Source organism: Mus caroli, chromosome 18 (genome assembly GCF_900094665.2).
Source record: "Mus caroli chromosome 18, CAROLI_EIJ_v1.1, whole genome shotgun sequence".
Taxonomy (NCBI): Eukaryota; Metazoa; Chordata; class Mammalia; order Rodentia; family Muridae; genus Mus; species Mus caroli.
Genome location: NC_034587.1, coordinates 15,983,059 through 16,007,346, shown reverse-complemented (window position 1 = coordinate 16,007,346; position 24,288 = coordinate 15,983,059).

Sequence of the window (24,288 nt, the reverse complement as noted above, 5' to 3'; positions counted from 1 at the left end):
GTTCACAGAGGACTGAAAGTCATGTATGACTTTCATGTATGAACAGGCTCACATGGGCCTTTATCCTTGCCCTTGCCCATAGACGGCTGTAACAATCTTGTTGCCAACATTGTGTGGGATGGGCATGGCAGGATCAGTAACCATGGGGACTGCTGTTCTAGTCACAGGGGAATAAAATCACTGACAATGAAGTGAACAAGTAGATGAAGATATGGCTCAATTATACTGAGCCACTTCATTCCTAGAACAACATGTAGATTCATTGGCTGAAGTGGTTCTACAAAACTGATGGGCACTAGACCCACTGTTCTTCAAAGAAGGAGGATTAAGCATGGCCCTAGGAGAACTATGTAGCTTTTTGCCACCCATTTCAGGGTGATTAGAAACAGTTTGGTTGAGGGCAAAACTAACCCCTCAATAATGAATGAGAGAAACAACAAAATATGAATTGGTTTGAAAACTATTCAATTTGTCCTCCTGATTACCATCCCTAGTTATTGTTCTAATGGGCCTTTGAAGTGGAAACTTCAAGTTTCTTTGGAAAGACAGTTATGTCAAATATGTTGGGGCACACAGACCGTTTTGCTAAAGCAGACACATGAAAGAATGTTTTCCTGAAGCAGACACAGGTAAAAATAGGTTTTTCTATAGCAAAAATGTGAGAGAACATGTGATGACTGAGTGTAAATTTGATTTCACAGACAGTGGGAGAGGAAGCATTGGTTTGGTTTGTTTCCCCCACTGTACTTTTCTAATAAGATGCATGTATTGTTTTGCCTTTCATGTGTTGTCCACATCCATTTGTCATGACTCCATTGAGAGAAAAATGCCAGAAATCTTCTGGTGGTGTTCTGGCAGCTTCTGGCTACTTCCTTGGACTTGGGCTGATAGGCAGACTGATGTTTGCTGATACAGACTCATGGGGAGTTTTCTTAAGGCAAACTCACATGCTGAGGAAAGACACTGCTGAGACAAGGCCCATGGAGGACACATGATGTTTGAAGGGAGTGTAAATAGGACCCAGTTGATTTTGAGAGGGGATCTCTCATAGAGATAGATTTGTAAAACTTCTGATCTTAGATTCATGGAAAGAAGCACATCTGAGAGCTTCTCCTGGCATGCCTGGTGGTCCTGTGTCTCATGCTGAATCGACTGAAGCCTGACTGTTCCTGCTATGCTGTGCCACTGCTGCTATCCTGACACTACTGAACTGGGCTGCTGGTGTATCTGTGAAATGTTTGCTAGTGGATCAAGCTGTAGCTCTTGACCTATGATCTGAACTGCTGATAGCATAGATGGGATTTGCTTCAAAGAACCATTTCTAAATAGATTAGCTTCCCCTATATTCTAATCACCTTTCTTTTCCACTACTGGTGTGTAGTAGGCTAGAAGAGAAGTCAAAGCATTTAAGAACTATCACTAACCAAATGAAAATCAAGAAGAAGAAAGACCAAAGTATGGGCACTTGGGTCCTTCTTAGAAGGGGGGGACAAAATATCCATGGAAGGAGAAACAGAGACAAAGTGTGGAGCAGAGACTGAAGGAATGACCATCCAGAGACTGACCCACCTGGGGATCCATCCCATAAACAGTCACCAAACCCAGACACTATTGTGGATGCCAATAAGTGCTTCCTGACAGGAGCCTGATACAGCTGTCTCAGGCTCTGCCAGTTTCTGACAAATACAGAGGTGAATGCTCTCAGGAAACCATTGGACAGAGCACAAGATCCTTAATGGAGGAGCTAGAGAAAAGACTCAAGGAGTTGAAGGGGTTTGCAACCCCATAGCAGGAACAACAATATGAACCAACCAGTACCCCCAGAGATCCCAGGGACTAAACCACCAACCAAAGAGTACACATGGAGGGACCCATGGCTCTAGATGCACATGTAGTAGAGGATGGCCTTGTTGGTTATCAGTGGAAGGAGAGGCCCTTGATCTTGTGAAGGCTCTATGCCACAGTATAGGGGAATGCCAGGGCCAGAAAGTGGGAGTGGGTGGGTTGGTGAACAGGGGGTGCGGGGATAGGGGGCTTTTGGAGGGGAATACAGGAAAGGAGATAACATTTGAAATGTAAATAAAGAAAATATCTCATAAAAAAAAGTATTGAACAACAACAACAACAAGAACCATCACTAAAAGTAGGTTTAGAAAAACTAAAGTTACAGGCCTATGTTTATTACTGTTGTTTTTAACCTGAGGGCCATGCCTTAACAATACCCTCATGTCCTTCATCTGGAAATGAACCTCAACAATCAAACTCATGGCCCTGAGAACCCATTACGATTTTTGTAGATACAAGGGATAATTTGAAGTCAACAATTTCACTTTAGGTACGAATTCAAGGGGGGTTGATAAGGCCTGCTTCTTTTAACATAACTGTAGCCATTTTTTATTTAGTTTTCATTTTGCTTTAAAGGTGAAATGGAGTTCACATTCTCAAACTCAGCTTCCCAGAAGTTATTATTCATTAGTTGACACTGAAATGTTCTTCTAAAAGGTCATAATGTTATGGATGTATTACTTATACTGGCTGTTTTTGTGTGTCAACTTGACACAGGCTGGAGTTATCACAGAGAAAGGAGGAGCATCAGTTGGGGAAATGTCTCCATGAGATCCAGCTGCGGGGCATTTTCTCAGCTAGTGATCAAGGGAGGAGGGACCATGGTGGATGGCACAATCCCTGGGCTGGTAGTCTTGGGTTCTATAAGAGAGCAGGCTGAGCAAGCCAGGGGAAGCAGGCCAGGGGAAAGAAGCCGGTAAGTAACATCCCACCATGGCCTCTGCATTAGCTCCTGCTTCCTGACCTGCTTGAGTTCCAGTCCTGACTTCCTTTGGTGATGAACAGCAACACGGAAGTGTAAGCTAAATAAAACCTTTCCTCCCCAACTTGCTTCTTGGTCATGATGTTTGTGCAGGACTAGAAACCCTGACTAAGACACTTATGCACCATTATCTTAGTACACTAGAAACTCCCTAACTTCCACCTCCTTACTTCACTTAGAACCAACCAGCTTAAAGGTCAGCTGATAATACTTTGTCTAGTTAGCCAAAATGTAATACTGGCCCACAATATCCCAAGCCATTCTAGAGGATCTGCTGCACTCAGAGCAGTTGATAAGAACCCCCACCCCCAACCCCTGAAGTCCCAGTGAACTCAGGATCCATCAGTCACCAACCCCCCTCCCCCAATACCATTCCCCTTCTACCAGGTTATTTTTGCTGGGGCAGACTGCTAGCCAGTCTGCTCCTCTGAAGGCACCATATCCTGAGCCATCCTAGAAGATTTACTGCACTCAGAGCAGTTTGGCAACTGACACCACAGCCTGAGGCATCCCAGGAGATCTGCTACATACAGTCCAACTGAGCAACTTATCACCAGCTTGTCTGCAACCCTGAAGACACCACAGCTTGAAGGCATACTTGGAACTTCTCTGTATACATGGCAACTTGGCAACAGACACCACAGTTTGAAGACCTTCTGGGGGCTCTGTGGCATGCATGGCAACAGACCTGACAGCCTGAAAGCCTCATGGGCATTCTGCTGCATACAGGGAAACAGAAACCACAGTCTGTAAGCCCACCTAGAGAGCATCCTCACACAAGACAACAGCTTGACTGCTCCTCTGAAGATCAAATAGTCTGAAGGCCTCCCAGGAGATCTACTGCAGCCAGAGCAACATATCAGCAGCTTCTCTGCTCCACTGAAGAGCCCCCAGTTGGAAGGCCCTATAGGTGGTCTCTACTACAAGCCAGGAATGCAGGCCTACTGAGAGACCTGAAGCAACCCAGGGACAAAAGAGGCAGACTCCAGAGAGAGTCACCCAGACCAGCAAATACCAGGGATAACCAGATGGCAAGAGGCAAGTGCAAGAACATAAGGACTAGAAGCCAATGTACATGGGCATGATCAGAAGTCAGTTCTCCCACCACAGCAAGCCTTGCATACATCAACAGACCTGAAAATCAGGACACTTACCTAAAATCTTATCTCATGAAGGTAATACAGTCCTTTAAAAAGGATATAAATAACTCACTGAAAGAAATATAGGAAAACACAGGAAAACAGATAGAAGCCCTTAAGAGGAAGCAAATAAATCCTTTAAAGAAATACAGGAAAACACAGTCAAACAGGTAAAGGAATTGAATAAAGCAGTCCAAGACCTAAAAGTGGAAGTAGAAACAATAAAGAAAACACAAATTGAGGCACACCTGAAAATGGAAAACCTAGGAAAGAGGTCAGGAATTACAGATGTAAATATTACCAACAAAATACAAGAGATAGAAGAGAGAGAGAGAATCTCAGGTGTAGAAGACACCATAGAAGTGTTTGACACAACTGTCAAAGAAAATTCAAAACTCCTAACCTAAAGCTTCCAGGAAATTCAGGACACAATGAAAAGACCAAACCTAAGAATAATTGGAATAGAGGAGGATGAAGATTCTCAGCTCAAAGGACCTTCAACAAAATCATAGAAGAAAACTTCTTCAACCTAAAGAAACTGATGGCCACAAAGGAACCAGAAGCCTATAGAACACCAAATAAATGGGATCAGAAAGGAAAATCCTCTCATCACATAATAATCAAAACACTAAAACCACAGAACAAAGAAAGAATACTAAAAGCTGCAGGGGAAAAGGGCCAAGTAACATAAAAAGGTAGACCTATCAGAATTACAACAAACTTCTCAACAGAGACTATGAAATCCAGAAAAGCCTGGTCAGAGGTCATGCAGATGCTAAGAGAACACAAATGTCAGCCTAGACTACTATACGCAACAAAACTCGCAATCAACATAGTTGGAAAAACCAAAATATTCCAGGACAAAACCAAATTCAATCAGCATCTATCTACCAATCAAGCCCTACAGAGGATTCTAGAAGGAAAACACCAATAAAAGGAAGATACCTACACTGAAGAAAAGACAAGATATTAAGCATCTCACAACAAAGCTGAAAGGAGAGAACCATAAGCACATTAAAGCCATCTATAAAATCAAGCATATCAGGCATCTGTCTTTAATATCTCTCAGTATTACTGGACTCAACTCACCTATAAAAAGACATAATCTAACAGACTGGATACACAGACAAGATCCAGCATTTTGTTGCATACAAAAACCATACTTCAATAACAAAGCAGACACTATCTTGTAAAAGGACAAGAAAAGGTCTTCCAAGCAAATTGTTCCAGAAAATAAGCAGGAGTTGCCATCCTAATATCCAATAAAATAGACTTTCAACCAAAAGTTATCAAGCATGATGAGGAAGGACACTTCATATTCATCAAAGGGAAAATCCACCAAGAGAAATTCTTAATTCTGAACATCTATGCCCCAGATGCAAGGTCACCCACATTCATAAAAGAAACTTTACTAAATCTGAAAACTTACATTGAACCCCACACAATAATAATGGGAGACTTTAACACCCCACTCTCACCTATGGACAGGTCATTGAAACAGAAACTAAACAGAGACCCAGTGAAACTAAGAGATGTTATGAACCAAATGGATTTAACAGATATCTACAGAATATTTCACTCTAAAGCAAAAGAATACACCTTCTCAGCACCTCATGGTACCTTCTCCAAAATGAACTGTACAATTGGTCACAAAACAACAATCACCTGATACAAGAAAATTGAAATAATCCTATGCATCCTATCAGATCACCATAGCCTAAGCCTGGTCTTCAATAACAGCAAAAACAAGGAAGAACCCACATACTCATGGAAAATGAACAACTCTCTACTCAATGATAACTTGGTCAGGGAAGAAATGAAATTAAAGACTTCTGGGAATTTAATGAAAATGTTGACACATCATACCCAAACTTATGGGACACAATAGAAGCAGTGCTAAGAGGAAAATTCATAGTATTAAGTGATCTGGTAAAGAAACTGGAGAGTTTTTACACTAGCAACTTAACAGTACACTTGAGAGATCTAGAACAAAAAGAAGCAAATTCACCCAAGAGGAGTATATGGCAGGAAATAGTCAAACTCTTGGCTGAAATCAACAAAATAGAAACAAAGAGAACAATACAAAAAATATCAACAAAACCAGGGGCTGGTTCTTTGAGAGAATTAATAAGACATATAAACCCCTAGTCAAACTAACTAAAGGGCCCAGAGTCAGTATCCAAATTAAAAATCAGAAATGAAAAGGGAGACATAACAATAGAAATGGAGGAAATTAAAAAAAAATCAGCAGATCCTAGTATAAAAGCCTATACTCAACAAAACTGGAAAATCTAGAAGAAATGGGTGATTTTCTAGACAGATATCACATACCAAAGTTAAATCAAGAGCAGGTAAACCATCTAAACAGGCCCATATTGCATAAGGAAATAGAAGAAGTCATTAAAAATCTCTCAACCAGAAAAAGCCCAGGGACAGATGGATTTAGTACAGAATTCTATGAGACTTCAAAGAAGACCTGATACCAATGTTCCTCAAACTATTCGATAAAATAGAAACAGAAGGAACACTACCCAACTCATTCTGTGAAGCCCCAATCATTCTGATACTTAAACCACACAAGGACCCAATCAATAAAGAGAACTTCAGACCAATCTTTCTTATGAATATCAATGCAAAAATACTCAATAAAATTCTTGCAAACCAAATCCAAGAACACATGAAAACCATCATTCAGCATAATCAACTAGGCTTCATCTCATGGATGCAAGGTTGGTTCAATATACAAAAATCCATTAATGTAATCCACTATATAAACAAACTCAAGGGAAAAAAAAATCACATGATCATCTTCTTAGATGCAGAAAAATCAATGGATGAAATACAACAGCCCTTCATGTTAAAAGTATTGTAGAGATCAGGAATTCAAGGCCCATACATAAACATATTAAAAGCAATTTACAGCAAACCAATAACCAATATCAAGTTAAATGGAGACATACTTGAAGCAATCCCACTAAAATCAGGGACAAGACAAGGATGGCCACTCTTGCAATATCTATTCAATATAGTACTTGAAGTTCTAGCTAGTACAATAAGACAACAAAAAGAGATCAAGGGGAGACAAATTGGCAAAGAAGAAATAAAGGTGTTGTGGATGGGCCTGGTGTTGTTCTTGTGGACCAATCCCCTAATGAATAAAGGAGTCATTCACTGGGTGAGGAGAAGGGACTTCCAGGCTGGCTGTAGGAAGAGAGGAGGAAGGAGAGAGTTAGGCCTCTTTTTGGAAAGGGATAGCTTGAGGACAAAATGTAGCTACGAATATCTCCCAATTTCAATGGTAGATCTGTCAGGATTTGTTACTGGAGGATTTAGATTTAGTAAGGTTTACAAGATTAGGATTTTAGTTGCTGTGCACATTGACTAAGTTACCATTGTTTCTGAACTAAGTTTGTGTTGTATTTTCCTTCACTTGGCAGCTTGTCAGGGTTCAGGAGAGAAAGGTACTGTGGCAAAGTGTGGGTTTGCCTGAGGTGCAGCACAAAGGCCTTGGGGGTGGGGGTTGAAGCATTGGGTTGGTGTGGTAGTGACCCACTAGTGGGAACTTAGAGAGCTGAGTAGAGAGATTGTGGCATTCTGAGTCAGAGTGTCCATGAAATAAAACAGGTCTGCCATTGCCCACCAGTACTTGACTGGCCAGGTTGGCAGGTCAGAGAGTTGCTGGCACAAGGATAGGAATATGTTTTCTTTCTTTCTTTCTTTCTTTCTTTCTTTCTTTCTTTCTTTCTTTCTTTCTTTCTTTCTTTCTTTCTTTCTTTCTTTCTTTCTTTCTTTCTCTCTNCTTTCTTTCTTTCTTTCTTTCTTTCTTTCTTTCTTTCTTTCTTTCTTTCTTTCTCTCTCTCTCTTTCTTTCTTTCTTTCTTTCTTCTTTTTTCTGTTTTCTTTCTTTCCTTTTTTATATATCCTGCAACATAAAGCTGTCATTATTTGCAGTTGATATGATAGTATACATAAGCAACCCCAAAATTTTACCAGAGAACTTCTCCAGCTGATAAACAACTTCAGCAATGTGGCCAGATATAAAATTAACTCAAATGAATCAGTAGTCTTCTTTTCTACAAATAATAAACAGGCTGAGAAAGAAATTAAGGTTACAACTCCCTTCACAATAGCCACAAATAACATAAAATATCTTGAGGTAACTCTAACCAAACAAGTGAAAGACCTGTATGACAATAAATTCAAGTCTCTTAAGAAAGAAATTGAAGAAGATCTCAAAAATGGAGTGTTCTCCCATGCTCAAGGATTGGCAGAATTAATACAGTAAAAATGGCCATCCTACCAAAGGTAGTCTACATTTTCAATGCAATTCCCATCAAAATCCCAACACAATTCTTCAAAGACATGGAAACAGCTATACTCAAATTCATCTGGAAAGGCAAAAACCCCCGAATACCCAAAACAATTCTTAACAATAAAAGAATGGGTGGGGAAATAACCATCCCTGACTTCAAGCTTTACTACAGAGCAACAGTGATAAAAACTGCATAGTATTGGTATTGAGACAAATATGTTGATCAATGGAATAGAATTGAAGGCCCAGGAATAAAGCCACATACTTATGCAACTTCATCTTTGACAAGAAGCCAAAAGTATACAATGGAAAAAAGAAAGCATCTTCAATAAATGGTGCTGGTCTAACTGTATGTAGAAGAATGACAATAGACCCATGTTTGTCACCTTGTACAAAGCTCAAGTCCAAATCTATCAAGGGCCTCAACATAAGACCAGATACACTGAATCTACTAGAAGGGAAAATGGGCAAGAGCTTTGAACCCACTAGCCAATAAGACAAATCGAAAACCTATAGATTGGAAAAAAAAAAAAACTTCACTAACCCCATATCCGAAAGAGAGCTAATCTTCAAAATATATGAAGAACTCAAGAAGCTACCACAAAAACAACCCAATCAAAAAATGGGGGTATAAAACTAAACCAAGAATTCACAACACAGGAACACAGGAATCTCAAATGACCGAGAAGCCCCTAAAGAAATGTTCAAAGTCCTTTGTCATCAGAGAAATGCAAATTAAAATGACACTGAAATTCCCACCTTACACGAATCAGAATGGCTACAATCAAAACATCAGGTGACAACACATGCTGTAGAGGATGTGGAGAAAGGGAAACATTCCTCCATTGTTGGTGGAATTGTAAATTGAAACAACTACTCTGGAAATCAATCTGGAGGGTTCTCAAAAATTAGAAACAGATCTACCTGAAGACCCAGCAATACCAACCTTTGGAATATACCCAAAAGATGCCCTACCATGCCACAGGGGCACATGTTCCACTATGTTCATATCGGCCTTGTTGATAATAGCTAGAAGCTGAAAACTTCCTAGATGTTCCACTACAAAAGAATGAATACAGAAAATATGGTTTACTTACACAATGAAATACTACTCATCTGTTAAGAATGAGGGCATCCTGAGTTTTATAGATAAATGGATGGAACTAGGAAATATCATCCTCGATGAGGTAACTCAGACCCAAAAGGAAATACATGGTATGTACTCTCTAATAAGTGGATATTAGCCTAAAAAGATGCAGAACACCACAAGATACAGTCCACAGAACTAAAAAAGCTCAGCAAGTTGAAGGGCCCAAGTGAGGATGCCTTAATCCTACTTGGGAGGGAGAAGAATACAATCACAAGAGGGGAGGGAGCAAAGGACCTGGGAGGTAAAGTGGATGGGGGGGTAATGGGGGTTAGAGGGGATTCTGATCTGGTGTTGGGTAAGGGAAATGGACTGAAGACCTGAGGTTCAGCAGAGAGAATGGAAACAGAAAATCTTAGGAGGTAGAAGGTTGGGGTACCCTCCAGAATACACCAGAGACCTAGAAGTAAGAGACTCTTAGGACTCAAAGAGAGGGACCTTATATGAAATGCCTGACAGTAGAGAGAGGGACCTTATAGAGCTCACCTCCAGCAGAAAGATAGGGCATCAAATGAGGGAGGGGGTTGGTGGCATTCCTATACCCCAACAAAAAAGACAGACAGAATGAGATAGGATACACCCAAGTCTCAAGAGAACAGCACAGGAAAGAAAGGCTTCTTAATAGCACATACATACATGCACACACAGACACACAGATACAGACACATATACACACATACACAGACACACAGACACAGACACACACACAGAGAGAGAGACAGAAGAGACAGAGACAGAGATAGGGATGGGGAGTGTATAGGTAGTTTTACTGGGACAGTTTTACAGAGCCATGTTTCAGAGAATAGAAACTATACACAAAAGTGAACTATCTAGAGAGAATGAGAATAAACCAAAAGGTTAGAAGAGATTGTCAGAGTTAGTTTGAGACCAAGGAGAGCAATTCAGTCAGAAGCTGAGAGAAGCCAGTTTAAATCAGTCACCTTGGAAAGGAGTTTGGGTCAGAAGAGTTAAGTTGAATCAGCCAGTCAGAGTTCAGAAAGAGCTAGAAAGGGTGAGCTCATTAAGTAGCAAGCCTCTGAGATAGCAATAACATCTGGTGAATAAAAGTTATTTTTATTGCTTAGATCATAAAGATTAGATTTGGCCATGATTTCACTGATGAATTAAAAAGTCGAATACAAAACTTAAAATTTGTGGAAGCTGGAATATGAGGGATAGCTGGAGAATTATACTTCTCACCCTGGACCCTTCCTGTCTCAGCTCACTGTTCACCAAATGTTCAGTGGTTTATGCTGCATTCCTCTACTGTCATAATACCATGACTCATCACTAGCATAGAGTCAATGAATCCCATAGCTTTAGACTTAATCCTCTGAACCCAACTTCAATGAAATTACATCTGTGATCAGATATTTGATCACAGTGAAATAAAACCTACCAACACAGAAAATCTAGAAAATTTTTACAGGGTCTAATATAGAAATAGGTTAAGAACTGGGTTTTATCTAGGAAGCGCTGGTAGACTAGGAAAGCAAAGGACTGCGAGAGCCATCTCATAAGCATGTGGTACGATGGAGTTTTTAGCTGCACTATACTCATTAATTAATTAAATGAAATGAATTAACTGTTCTAGTGTATATATGCCATATCTGGTCAAGGCCAAGGGATAGCATGAGCCAGATTTATTTTTATCTTTCTTACTGATGTAACTAAATTGACAGATTACTTGCATGACACAAACAAATTTAGATTCAATCCCAGGATCATGTAAATTTGGCATAGTCTCATAATCCCTGCAATTGGTAAATGGAGTTGTGGAGAGTAGAAGATCAAGTCATTCCCAGGTACATGGTGAGGCCAGTTTTTAATACTTGAGTCTTTGTTTCAAACAAACAAACAAACAAACAAACAAACAAATAGACAAATGAACAAACCAACAAAAAGACAGCAAATCTTACCAGGGCTACCACTACCAACAAAAATTCAGGTAACACTTGTTTGTATAATAAATATACAAATGGGGTTGGAGAGATGGCTCAGTGGTTAAGAGCACTGACTGCTCTTCCAGAGGTGCTGAGTTCAAATCCCAGCAACCACATGGTGGCTTACAACCATCTGTAATGAGATCTGATGCCCTCTTCTGGTATGTCTGAAGACAGCTGCAGTGTACTTACATAAATATACAAATGACATAATATCTATTTTATATATTTAAAGCATTGTTTTATTTCATTAACAAGGAGCTAAAAGCAACCTCATAATGAAAAATAGAATACATTAAAATTAAAAGTCTTGGTGAATAATATCAATTGTTCAACTACTTTTCACTTCTAGATTTAGAAATAAATATGTGGTGTGTGCAGTGTTTTAGAGGTCACATTACTTTTGTTTCATACTTACTATATCTACTGTCAGTATTTCAGGTTGGAGGCTGGGAGTCATTAAAAACTTGCCTTGTGAGCATGAAGATCCATGATGAAGAGAAGCCACAAAATAAGCCAGGTAACTATGAACTACTGACAAAAGCAGAATTAGTCTTTCCCACTGATGAGTCTCTAGTTATCCAATAACAATTAGTTATTTGCACCAAGTCTGAAATTATATACACACAGAAATCCTAAATATAGTCAACATATTGTCTTCATATATTTATGCATTTATATGTGTTTATTACTAAAAAAAAATCAAAGAAAAAGATTTATTTATTTGAGAGGGAATGAGCATAACGTAAGAGGGATAGGAGAGAGCAAAGGAGAGAGGGGAAATAATGCCATTATATTTTAATTAAATTAACTTTTGTTCAAAGTCAGATATGCTGGTACATATTTTTAATCCCATAATAGAGGAAACAGAAAACCTGAACAAAAGAACTCATTGACTACTCAGCCCAGCCTACTTGGCTAGTTCAAGAATAGAAAGAGATACTGTCTCAACACATATTAGCACCAAAGGAAAGACACATGAAGTGCCTTTCTGATATATGTGTGTGTGCACATGTACGTATATGTATATGTATATACCTTCCCACACCACACACAGGCATATGCATGAGCACCTGCACACCCAAGTGCACCTGCATACACACATAGACACACAAACATGCACACACACACACACACACACACATTTTAGTCCTGTACTTTTGACTCTTCTGTGTTTGCCTAGGGAAAATCGTACTTCACATTTTGTCTAGACAAGTACAGCAGCCATTTCTGCTGATTTCAGAATCTCTTGCCTTCATCTAAAGCTTTCTGAAGCAGCAAGAATCAAGAATTCATCAGTATAAATTGGTTAGAAAAGCTCCTTTTTAAAGAAGGAAAATGACTACTGGCTAAAGTCTAATTAGAATTCTAAATTATGGGCTTCAAAATTCTTAATCACGGGGATTCTCTCTGCTTAGTTGATCTCATTTTCTGTAACATTGCAAGTCAAACACTGTGATTCCGAACAGCAAATAGACTCTCTATTATCCTTAGGAAATCTAGTAGCCATAAACCCAGTGCTACATGCTGATCCTTCCTCATTCTCATGCTACCTCATTGCTTCCCATAAGTCTCAACCCTTCCTAGTTAGAGCTTTCTTTATAACATGGGGTTGCTCATCTATACTGGGACACTCTGAAGAGTAACAAAGGATATTAACAATCACATTAGACAAAATTTGCAAAACTCACAAGTGACCTTGGAGGTCAAGGTTAATACTTACCCAAATTACTATCCTGATGATATCACAAACCACTGAACATATCCATAAAAATTAATACATATGTAGATACAGATATCATGTTTCATAGGAATATATATATTCATATACACTGTATATATTCATATACACTTTATTGTGACCTTGATTTTTCTGAATATCTGAAGAATTGCTTTAATTTTTTAATATGTTTTTCAGCTATTCTACTTTTTCAGGTAATTGTTTTTTTTCAGTAACAAGATCTCATGTATCAAAGACTGGCCTCAAACTGAGTTCAGCAAGGATTATCTGGTGAATATGATTCTTTTGCATCCACCTCTTGAGTGCTGGGACAACAGGCCTGCACCAATACACTTGGTCTACATTTTTCTGGGAGTCAAACCCAGCTCTTCATGCATGTGGAACAAGAAGACTTCATCCTAGTTCCAGGCAACGCACTATATGGAAAGTTTTTTTATACCATAAAATATGTTTTTACATTAGAGAGTCACAGCTGATGCATTTAGAGCAGTGGTTCTTTACCTTCCTAATTCTGTGACCCTTTTATACAGTTCCTCGTGTTGTAGTGACACCCATCCATAAAATTATCATTGCTACTTCATAACTAATTTTAATACTGTTATGGATTGTAATGTAAATATCTGATATGCAGGATATCTGATATGCGACATCAGTGAAGGAGCTACTCAATGCCCAAAGGGTTTGTGACACACAGGTTGAGATGACTAGAGGAATGGAGAATCTGTGACAATTCTTGGATAGAGGTGGGAGAGGAGCACCTTTAATGAATGGAGACAAAAAGAGACAGTGGGTTCAGACTGACAAACTCCAGGAAAAGAGTCTGACGGGCAAAGACATAGCAGATCCAGGAAACAAGCCACCCATGCTAGAAAGGTGAGGTAAGCGTTACTGTGAACATGCTGAATTAGAAGCCAGAATCTGCAATTCCAGTGTGAGAAGCTGAAACATTAAACTGCCGCATGTGGTCATGCTTGTATTTCAGAATATGCATACGTATTTCTCTAATCCTTTTAAAGCCCTGTAGAAATAACCACAGTGCTTGGGATTTCCATCCTCACAAAATAATGCACAATGAGTTTATTGTTTGGTATGGAAAGTCCTTAGCTTTTAATCATTTAGTAGACCAGATAATTTTCTCAATTTAGAAATCAATTCACATTTACTCATATTTAAATGTCTTTTAGCTACTCATTTTGAAATACCTGAGTATTCAATTTGGATGACTAAATTAATTCTTTATATTTGTACCTTTTTGTAGTTGTTCATCAAGAAAAATGGACACATACTTTTAAACACTGATTTTAGAAATTATTTAGGCTTTTTTACTTTGAATATAATGGATATGAAGACAAAGAAGGAGGAGATGGGCCTATATATTTTGCTGTTAGTGAATTCTTTTCAATGCCTTTCTTATTTCCATTTATCAAACATCGTATTTACCTATAGCAGACTATGTCATCTCAATCTGCAGCAATATCAAAGTTTGGAGAAACTAGGTATTATTATTTATTTTTAACCATTTTTGTGCAAACATTATTTCTCTGAAAGTTACTTTCTTTGCATTTATGTTTACAAATTATACATTTCTAGTTAAATATTGGTTCACTTTTATTTTTTTTTTATTTTTTTTTTAAAGATTTATTTATTTATTATATGTAAGTACACTGTAGCTGTCTTCAGACACACCAGAAGAGGGCATCAGATCTCNAGAGGGCATCAGATCTCATTACGGGTGGTTGTGAGCCACCATGTGGTTGCTGGGATTTGAACTTCGGACCTTTGGAAGAGCAGTCGGGTGCTCTTACCCACTGAGCCATCTCACCAGCCCTTGGTTCACTTTTAAATATATACACACATGTGAATATACACATCTGAGCATGTGTGTACATTTATCACACATACCCAACGTAAGTACATACATGTGGAATTCTCATCACTTCATATACTTGGTTTTGCATGATTTTATAGATTGTATGTTTCCAGAAGGCAGTGACAACATTTGCTTTCCTTTCTTTTTCTTAGGAGTCCTTAGAATGACTCTAAAAATCATACTCCAATACATACTAATGTGTTCAAGATTATTCTTTATAAAATGACCACTTACAATGCAGCCAGATCGACTTTGGCTGTAAAGAAAGGAAATATGGCATATGTTTTTTGTTTGATAATCAACTTGAATAGAATCAAAGAAAATAAATAGAATCATGTATGTCTCTATAATTACAATTGAGACTATAACCAGTTAAATATCATTCATTAATGATGTAAGAAGAGTTATTCTAGAAGGAAATAAAATAAGAATAACATGAAAACAACAATGCTGACTTTATTTTTGTTCTATATGTTAGAACATATAGTTTGTTCTGTATGATTTAAAATACTTTTTTCTCTAAACTATTTTTTTTTGTTAACAGCACAGAACCATCTTGGCTTTCCTGCTGATGCTGATGCTGAACATAGTAGTCTGTCTCCTAATTAGTTCTCTACTCCAATAAAATCTGGAGTAGAGCTAGCAATGGGCAGTGATGCACATTAGTATATAAGTCATTCCAGATTTACTTTGCCTGGTGTCTGGCTTGGGAAAGATTAATATTCTGAATTCATAGCTCATTATTATAAATAGACATCAATAAAAGAATAAGAGTGCAGAAAAGATGTCTTTTAAAATACCCCAGATTTCTTGAACCTGTAGTGAAGAGTCTTTTGCAGATAGGCCTGTGAGTAAATTCCTTTAGAGATAGTCTATAAAATTCTTCAAGAATTTCCCTTTCTTGATTTAAGGACAGTTTTGCTTCATGCTAGGATATAACTTCATGAATTTCCTATATATCAGTCAGTGTTTGTGATTCATGAATATAATATGGTCATATATATATGTATATATATATAAACATGTGCATGTGTGTGTGATTCATGCATTAAAACATTTTAAGTATAAGATAAATTTACATTGTGCATTCCTTCTGAGATACTGTTTCTTTAAAGTTACACATAAATGAGGGGAGTGTACAACTGAGAAAATACAAAATTAGGATATAATCTGTCACACAATGATATAGAAAAGACATACAAAGATAATGACTAGCATAGGCTTTTGATTTGATAAAATTGTAAAAGAATATATCTGTGCTTTGAATATGTCTGGAGGGCGATAAACCCAGCTGTCCACAATGAGAAGCAGATTACATCATGGAACTCTAAATAAGGCTTCTAATGAGAAATCAGGATTAAGTTGAATCCGGAGGAGAAGTTTGTTTGCTTGGAGAATTTCAAGCTGATCCCTCTAGAGAGAATGATGCCACATTAAGAAATTTTAATTTGAAATGAGGTTACACGATTGTAAATTGCTGACAGATATTTAGTAAATGATTTAGCGCTTGTGTTTACATTTCTAGCTCAGGAAAGATTTCGGCTTTTTCAGCAAACTGGGGAAATGTCTTCAAAACACATTTAGCTAATCCAAATCAAGTGTCCATAAAATGAAATGTGGGATAGATTTAGCCATTACTTTAACATATTAAAATTAAACATTCAAATTAAACAACCTTTAATCTATGAACAAATCAATCTTTTTTATTTAAATTGCCACAAAATTAATTTATTAGTGTGTATGGAAGAACTATGGTCAATGACTTTGAGTCAATGTAATGGCTTATAGTATAAGGAATATTTGTAAAATTTACTTTTTACAATTCATTTGTAATAAAAGATTCTATTGTCATACAATGCCCAAGGCTTCATTCTTGGATGGTTTGTTAGACTCCTGGAAAACATTCAAGAGTTACAAAATATACATGCAAGATATAGTGTTTATTGTACAGGCACCAGAAGTGAAGAAGGTAGCTGTTGTCCAGCCAGCTGCACAAAAATGTAGCCCTCTGGGGATAATAGATAAGACCAAAATGGATAATACAACCCTCTCCCCTTTTACTTCTGAAACTTTTATTTTCAATGTGACACCTACTATCACAGAAGGCTCTTTCTCTTCTTTGTGACAAACTCACACAGCTTGCAAAAAAGAGATCCAGGCTTCATTAGAGAAATGCCACCTGAAGGGTCTCTTTCAAGAGCTTTGTATTTTGCAGCTGGAGACATGACTGAATGCAGGATAGTTTCTATGGCCCCACAATATGTAGCCACAGATAGACGCCAGTGTTATTATAGATACTGCAGGAACATTTGCTATTTCGTGCTGAGCTGCCTTGTGGACCAGTGTCACTAGGGAAATATCCCTGGTTTATGGGAAGCTGTCCTATTTTATATGCAGGTACATCATAAAGAGCTTTATGCTTGGACAGCTAGCTAGACATGCAAGGCTTTCCATCCAGTCAAGATTTTCTGTTACATATATATGAAAAAAGTGGCTCACCATTTACCTTTTTATGTCCGATTCTAATTTGGAAAAATGGAAAACCTTTTTCTCTTAGATTTTTAGATCTGGTTTGCTCTCAGGGCTTGTGTCCTTTCCCCTTTGTTTCTTCACATACATTTTCTTCTGCCCTAAAACCTGTGCAATTAACTCCTGTCACCTTAAAAGCCTTTCTCACAGTACACTGCTCTAGCTGCTGAAGCATATGTAATTACATCCTACCCTACCTGTCCTGGGGCATGTGAGCTTCATACAATTTTCATATCACCCGTTTTCATTATTCAAGCAGAGTGAAATTTTAAGGACAGTGTGATTAGGCTGAAATTGGAACTATTCAAGGCTTTGCATTGTGTGAAAAAGCAGACTTTCCTTCTTTGCACTGAACTTAAAAATGCCATTGCTGCAAAAAAGGAGTTCAATCAGCTTAGCACACACACCAGTCAAATTCACAGGGCATCTGAATTAAGACTTACCATGGACCCATATTATGGTTCATTAGTAGTTTTGTGGAGTTTAATTTGCAGAAAATAATAATGTTAATGATTTAGCAATTTTATACATTTACGTAAATTTTGTTCTGAATTGGGCAATGAGATCCGAGTGGATGCAATTCTTACAATGCCAGGCATTTATGCAAATTACCCTGTTGAAGTCCTTAAAGAACATTGGATGTTTCATTAGAAATCATTGTGCAACAAGAAAAAAGGGAATAAAACTTAAGTCATGAGTCTCTTCAGATAACATCTAAACAAAAGCCTATAAAGCTGACATAAATAAAACAAGCTTAATCCATTTCATTTACCAATCACCCACTTCCTAACATAATATATCCAGAATTTTCTGATATTTACTTCAATTTAATTAACAATATTTTGATATTTTAACTCCTCATGATCAAACTGGGATAATGGATACCAAAAACCCACAACAACTATGATTTTGATTATGTTATTTGGTTCACTCAAATTGAAAGTAGAATGGAAAAAAAGCCAAGGAGTGCATAGCCTCTATGGCCGGTTACCTCTCAGACACATCAACAGGCATTCTATTAATGTATCCCAAATTCTTTTGTCCTTAAAATGTACTAAATACACGGGCATACCATATCCAGTTACCAGAAGAACTAGAATGTACTGGATTAAATCAAGGCAAAGCAAAAGCTGTGAAGTGCTTGGGAGCCAGTCATGGGGGAGATGCAAATAATCCAGAGAAGAGAAGGGTAAAATTTCTATTATCCTATGCAAAGACTAGGGGTGTGTGTGTATCTATGATTTTTGGATTTTCAAAAATGTATTTCATGTGTTTTGTGAATTGTATCTTGGGTATTCTGAGCTTCTGGGTTAATATCCACTTATGAGTGAGTGCATACCATGTGTGTTCTTTTGTGATTGGGTTACCTCACTCAGGATGATATTATCTAGTTCCATACATTTGCCTAAGAATTTCATAAAGTCATTGTTTTTAATAGCTGAATAGTATTCCACTGTGTAAGTGTATCATATTTTCTGTATCCATTCCTCTATTGAAGGACATCTGGGTTCTTTCCAGCTTCTGTCTATTATAAATAAAGCTGCTATGAACATGGTGGAGCATGTGTCCTTCTTATATATTGGAGCATCTTTGGGTATATGCCCAGGAGTGGTATAGCTGGGTCCTCAGGTAATACTATGCCCACTTTTCTGAGGAACCACTAGACTGATTTCCAGAGTGGTTCTACCAGCTTGAAATCCCAACAACAATGGAGGAGTATTCCTCTTTCTCCACATCCTTGCAAGCATCTGCTGTCACCTGAGATTTTGATCTTAGCCATTCTGACTGGCATGAGGTAGTATCTCAGGGTTGTCTTGATTTACATTTCCCTAATGACTAAGGATGTTGAACATTTCTTTAGGTGCTTCTTAGTCATTTGATATTTCTTAAATGAAGCTCAAGAAGGAGGAACAAACTGAGTTTGCTTCAGTTCTTACAAGGGGGGCACAAAATCTCACAGGAGGAAATACAGAGCCAAAGTGTGGAGCAGAGACTGAAGGAAAGGTCATCCAGTGACTGCCACACCTAGGGAATCCATCCCATATACAGTCATCAAACCCAGACACTATTGTGGATGCCAACAATTGCTTGATGTCAGGAGCCTGATATAGCTGTCTCCTGAGAGGCTCTATCAGAGTCTGACAAATACAGAGGTGGATGCTTGTAGTCAACCATTGAACTGAGCAAAGGGTCCCCAGTGAAGGAGTTAGAGAAAGGACTGAAGGAGGTAAAGTGGTTTGCAACCAATAGAACGAACAACAATATCAACCAACCAGACCTCTCTCCCCCAAGCTCCCTGGGACTAAACCACCAGCAAAAGAGTACACATGGAGGGACCTATGGCTTCAGCTGCAAATGTAGCAGAGGATGGCCTTGTCGGACATCAGCGTAGGGAGAGGCCCTTGGTCCTGTGAAGGCTCTATGCACCAGTGTTGGGGAATGCCAGGGTGGGGAGGCAGGACTGAGTTGGTGGGTGGGTGAACACTCTCATAGAAACAGGGGGAGGGGAGATGGGATTGGACATTTTAGGGAGGGGGGGACCGGGATAGGGGATAACATTTGAAATGTAAATAAAGAAAATATCCAATAAAAAACTGTATTTCATTTTGCTTTCATCTACATGTGTACACTACCTGTGTGCTCACAGACAGCATAAGATGGTGGAGGACAATCTGCAAGTATAGTTTCAGATAGCTTTGACTGCTATATGATCACTGGGGCCTGAATCTAGAACCTCTGCAAGAACAGAGAAAGATTGAAAAATTACCAAAGACTATTGGCTAAAGAATAAATATTTTAAAGAATAGTCATATAACAATATATTATATACCAGAGTTAACAAAGTAATATAGAAAATGACAACTTGGTGAGGAATCAAAACTTCATTAGTGAACAAAAACACTTTGTAGAAAATTTTTGGCATTATTTAAGTAAGAGACTATACAAAAAATGAGCACGTACATATGTATCTGCTAAAAATTAGAAACAAAAACACATGCTATAAAAGCAGTTCAGGGGAGGAATCTTACTCTAAATTTAGGGAATGCTTTTTGGGAAGGACATAGTAATGCGGAAAGTATGATAGAATATGGAAGCATCCTAAGGCAACAACTATGTTTAACTTTGTAGTATAACCAGTCGTGTTGTTGATATTTATTCTGTAAACAGGAGTTATACACATCTGTATGTGTCTGTGTACATGTGACTTCAAGGAAATTAAAGCAATTCAGAATATTCCTCTTAGATTAAAATTTACTACATGCAATGCCTTATGCCATCCTCAGAAAATGCTATTTGGAGTGATTGACCATCAGGAAAAAATATGCACAATGTAAGTGAAAAAATGTCAAGGATTTTTATGCCTACTGCATGCATAAGATTTTCTGTGACTATGTTATTGACATATATATATATTGCAAAACGACAACAATAACATACAATTCAGTGCACTCATGGTTGAGGACTGAGGGAAGCTGGAGATCTGGAAGTAGCTGCTCTATAGGAGTCTTGAAGTGAGTGTTGATGTTTCAATTAGTGCCAATTCACAGCCCAAGAGAGCTGTGGAGAGCTACCATCTGTTGGCCTACCACATAGAGAAGGGAGATGAACACACGGTGGATATAACTAACTTCCTGACAGATAATTTCTCTGTGAATAAATCCTTAGAGCAGTTCAAGTGTGTATTTATTTCAGTTTTTTATTGGAATTGATGAGACAGGTGAACAAATACCCATTATGAAGTTACTGCTTTTCATGGAACTTTCAGTGACAGGAAGGCAGTATAAGTTTCTCAATCATCCACCAGAGAGCTGTGCTGCACACATTTAAGAGGCCAATAGCACATTTGGATAAAATAAACCTCTGTTGTTTCCTTAGATTAATATTCTAAAACTTGAATTTAGAGCATCAAAACATGTGGATTTATTTAAGTTCAGCTGTTTAGCTGCTCAGAGTTATAACCCACCAACTGGGAGGTTTGTGAGCTAGGAATTTTGTGGCTCATGTTCTCAGAGGGAGAATATGGAAATATGGTATCAGAGATCCTACTGTCACTTTCTAAAATTCATTTTAGCAACAGAAATTCTATTTGGTCCATCAAAATTGTGCTGTCTCAACTTGAGCTTTCCAGGCTCCTTTCTGCCTTCTCTTTTTACAGCATGAAGCCAAAGCAAATGCTTCCTAGAAACAGACTCCATTTTCTCAGGACCATTGCATGTCTTTATTGAGTTATATCAAAAAGGAAATGAAAGAATGACTCCATTAAATTAAGTTTTCTCAGACTAAATGCCTAATGTGATTAAAATTACTCACTGTTTAGGTTGTCAGCACTTGGTTAAATATTTCTTTTCCACCTATTCTATGCCATATTTTAAAGTAAGCTAGTAGGCATAATGGCCAATAGGTATTACCAAATTGCAGATATTATGCCTAAATGCTAACTATGTAATATTTTCAAAATTGACCCTAGGGTCACCACATTTCTAAGTTTCTGACAGTTATCTGAAGTCAAAAATCCAAAAAAAAAAAAAAAATCTGACTCAAGGTTTTAAACTAGTTTCATCTCAGATACCTGTGCTGGAAGAGAAGATGTACTTACTGTAAAGAGATATTTTACCTCTCAAATATTGCATACTGTTTCAAACACACTAGACTCTCTTTCAGGTCACCAACAGACATCTAACTTATTATAGTAAATAAATAGTCAGCCTTTAATCAGTGATTCTTGAAAGTTTAAATGTATATATGTAGGAAAAAGGAGGTTAGAACTTCAGCTACATGTGCTCTCACAATGAAAAAACCCTCTTTATGCATTTTATTAATTTATCTCTGCATATTTTCTTTTCATTTCTTTAGAGTCATTTAAATATTTATAATGCTATGAAAGTTGATTGGTTGCTACTCTGAAACTTTTAATGACATCAGATAGAAGATCCTGGAAACAAGATCATTAACACTTATTTTCATTGAGCTTTGCAGAATTTTCTGTAGTCTTAATTTGTCAAGTTATTATTAAACATTACTATATATTTACAAAGTTTCTCTGAAGTCTTTTCTATATGACATGTTGCTTCCTAAACGAACGTATATATTTGTTTAAAAGGAACATAGTTATTTAGTTAAATTCTTCAAAATTGCCCAATACAACAAAAATATAATAAGTGTTATTATGAGCATCTCATATAATTTTATTCTTGCATGTGAATATATCTATTCAGTGTAGACACCAAGTAGAAAATGTAAGAACTCAATACAGGACTTTGATAATGCTTATTAAAAGTAATGTCACACTCAGCATGAAAATAGAGACAAAAAGAAATAAGAAAGAAAAATCAACAAGGAGCCATTTACTTCTCAGATAGTCTTCAAATCTCAAGAGATAGAGATATTTATAAGGAAAAAAAGATGAAAATGATGCTAAAGTCCATTGTCACTAGATACACCTTGTGTAAAAAGAATCCTAACAATTCTTCATATTGAAATGAAAGCATGCAACACAGATTGGATGGCTTGAGGAAATGTGAAATTCATGGGTGATAACATCAGAAGAGTACAGAATACCACATTATAGTAACAGTGACCAGCACGTAAAGTTTGACTCTATTATAGATGTGAGAAGACAAATGTATTGAATTATGTTTACAATCCTATCAATGAGTTCACTGTAGAAGGAAATGTAATTAGTTACATAAATAACCTAAGGTTGCAAGAAAAAGCTAAGCGGAGAGCTTTGCATGTTAGTGATGCTCCATTTTTAAGGAAAATAGAAAACAAAAATGTATCAAGACAAAAATAATAAACCATACCAGGACATAAGGAAATTTGAGAAGAGAAATAAAGAACCCACATACTAAGACAAATAAAAAAAATAGTTGGAATGTCAGTAGGAAATCCTTTCCCATCAAGGAGTATTTTTATGTCAATGGACCCTCTTCCAAAGCAAAAAGCAAAAAGGCTGCATATATTTGCATAAAATAACCTTTAAGTTTGAAAATTATCAAATGTGGTAAAGAAACACAATGATGATAAGAGGATCAATCCACAATGAAGAAAAGTAATTGTATACTTCTATTTATGTAGCATCAGTGCAGCTAAAGGAGTCAAGCAACCTCTAGAAAGAAGGGGCATGTTCAGCTACCTAGTGATGTAAAGTCCATGCAGCTATCAAGTGATAGATTTTTCCAACACCCTACTCTTAAGAGTGGATAGATAAATCTATATGTTGCAAACTTGAATAGCACCAAAGAGCAAGTAGACCTAACAAACAGAATATCATATATTTCCAGTGCACACAAAATATTCTTCAGAACAGACCATCTATTAAGCTTTAAATAGTTAAAATATAAAGACAATAATATCATAACAAGTATCTTTTTTGACTACAGTAGAACTAGAAATCAACGCCTTTAGTCAAAGCATTTGGGAGACGGAGGCAGAGGAAGTTCTGAGTTTGAGGCCAGCCTGGTCTACAGAGTGAGTTCCAGGACATCTAGGGCTACACAGAGAAACCCTGTCTAGAAAACAAACTAAACCAAAACAAAAAAATATAAAATTCACAATGGGAAAGAACCAAAATATTTGAGAACAGCCACTAGGGCACAGAGGAAATAATCAGGAGCATTAAAATCCTTCCTTTGGGGGCCCTGTGATATATCCACTAGCTGACTGTGAGCATCCACTTCTGTGTTTGCCAGGCCCCAGCATAGTCTCACAAGAGACAGCTATATCTGGGTCCTTTCAGCAAAATCTTGCTAGTGTATGCAATGGTGTCAGCGTTTGGAAG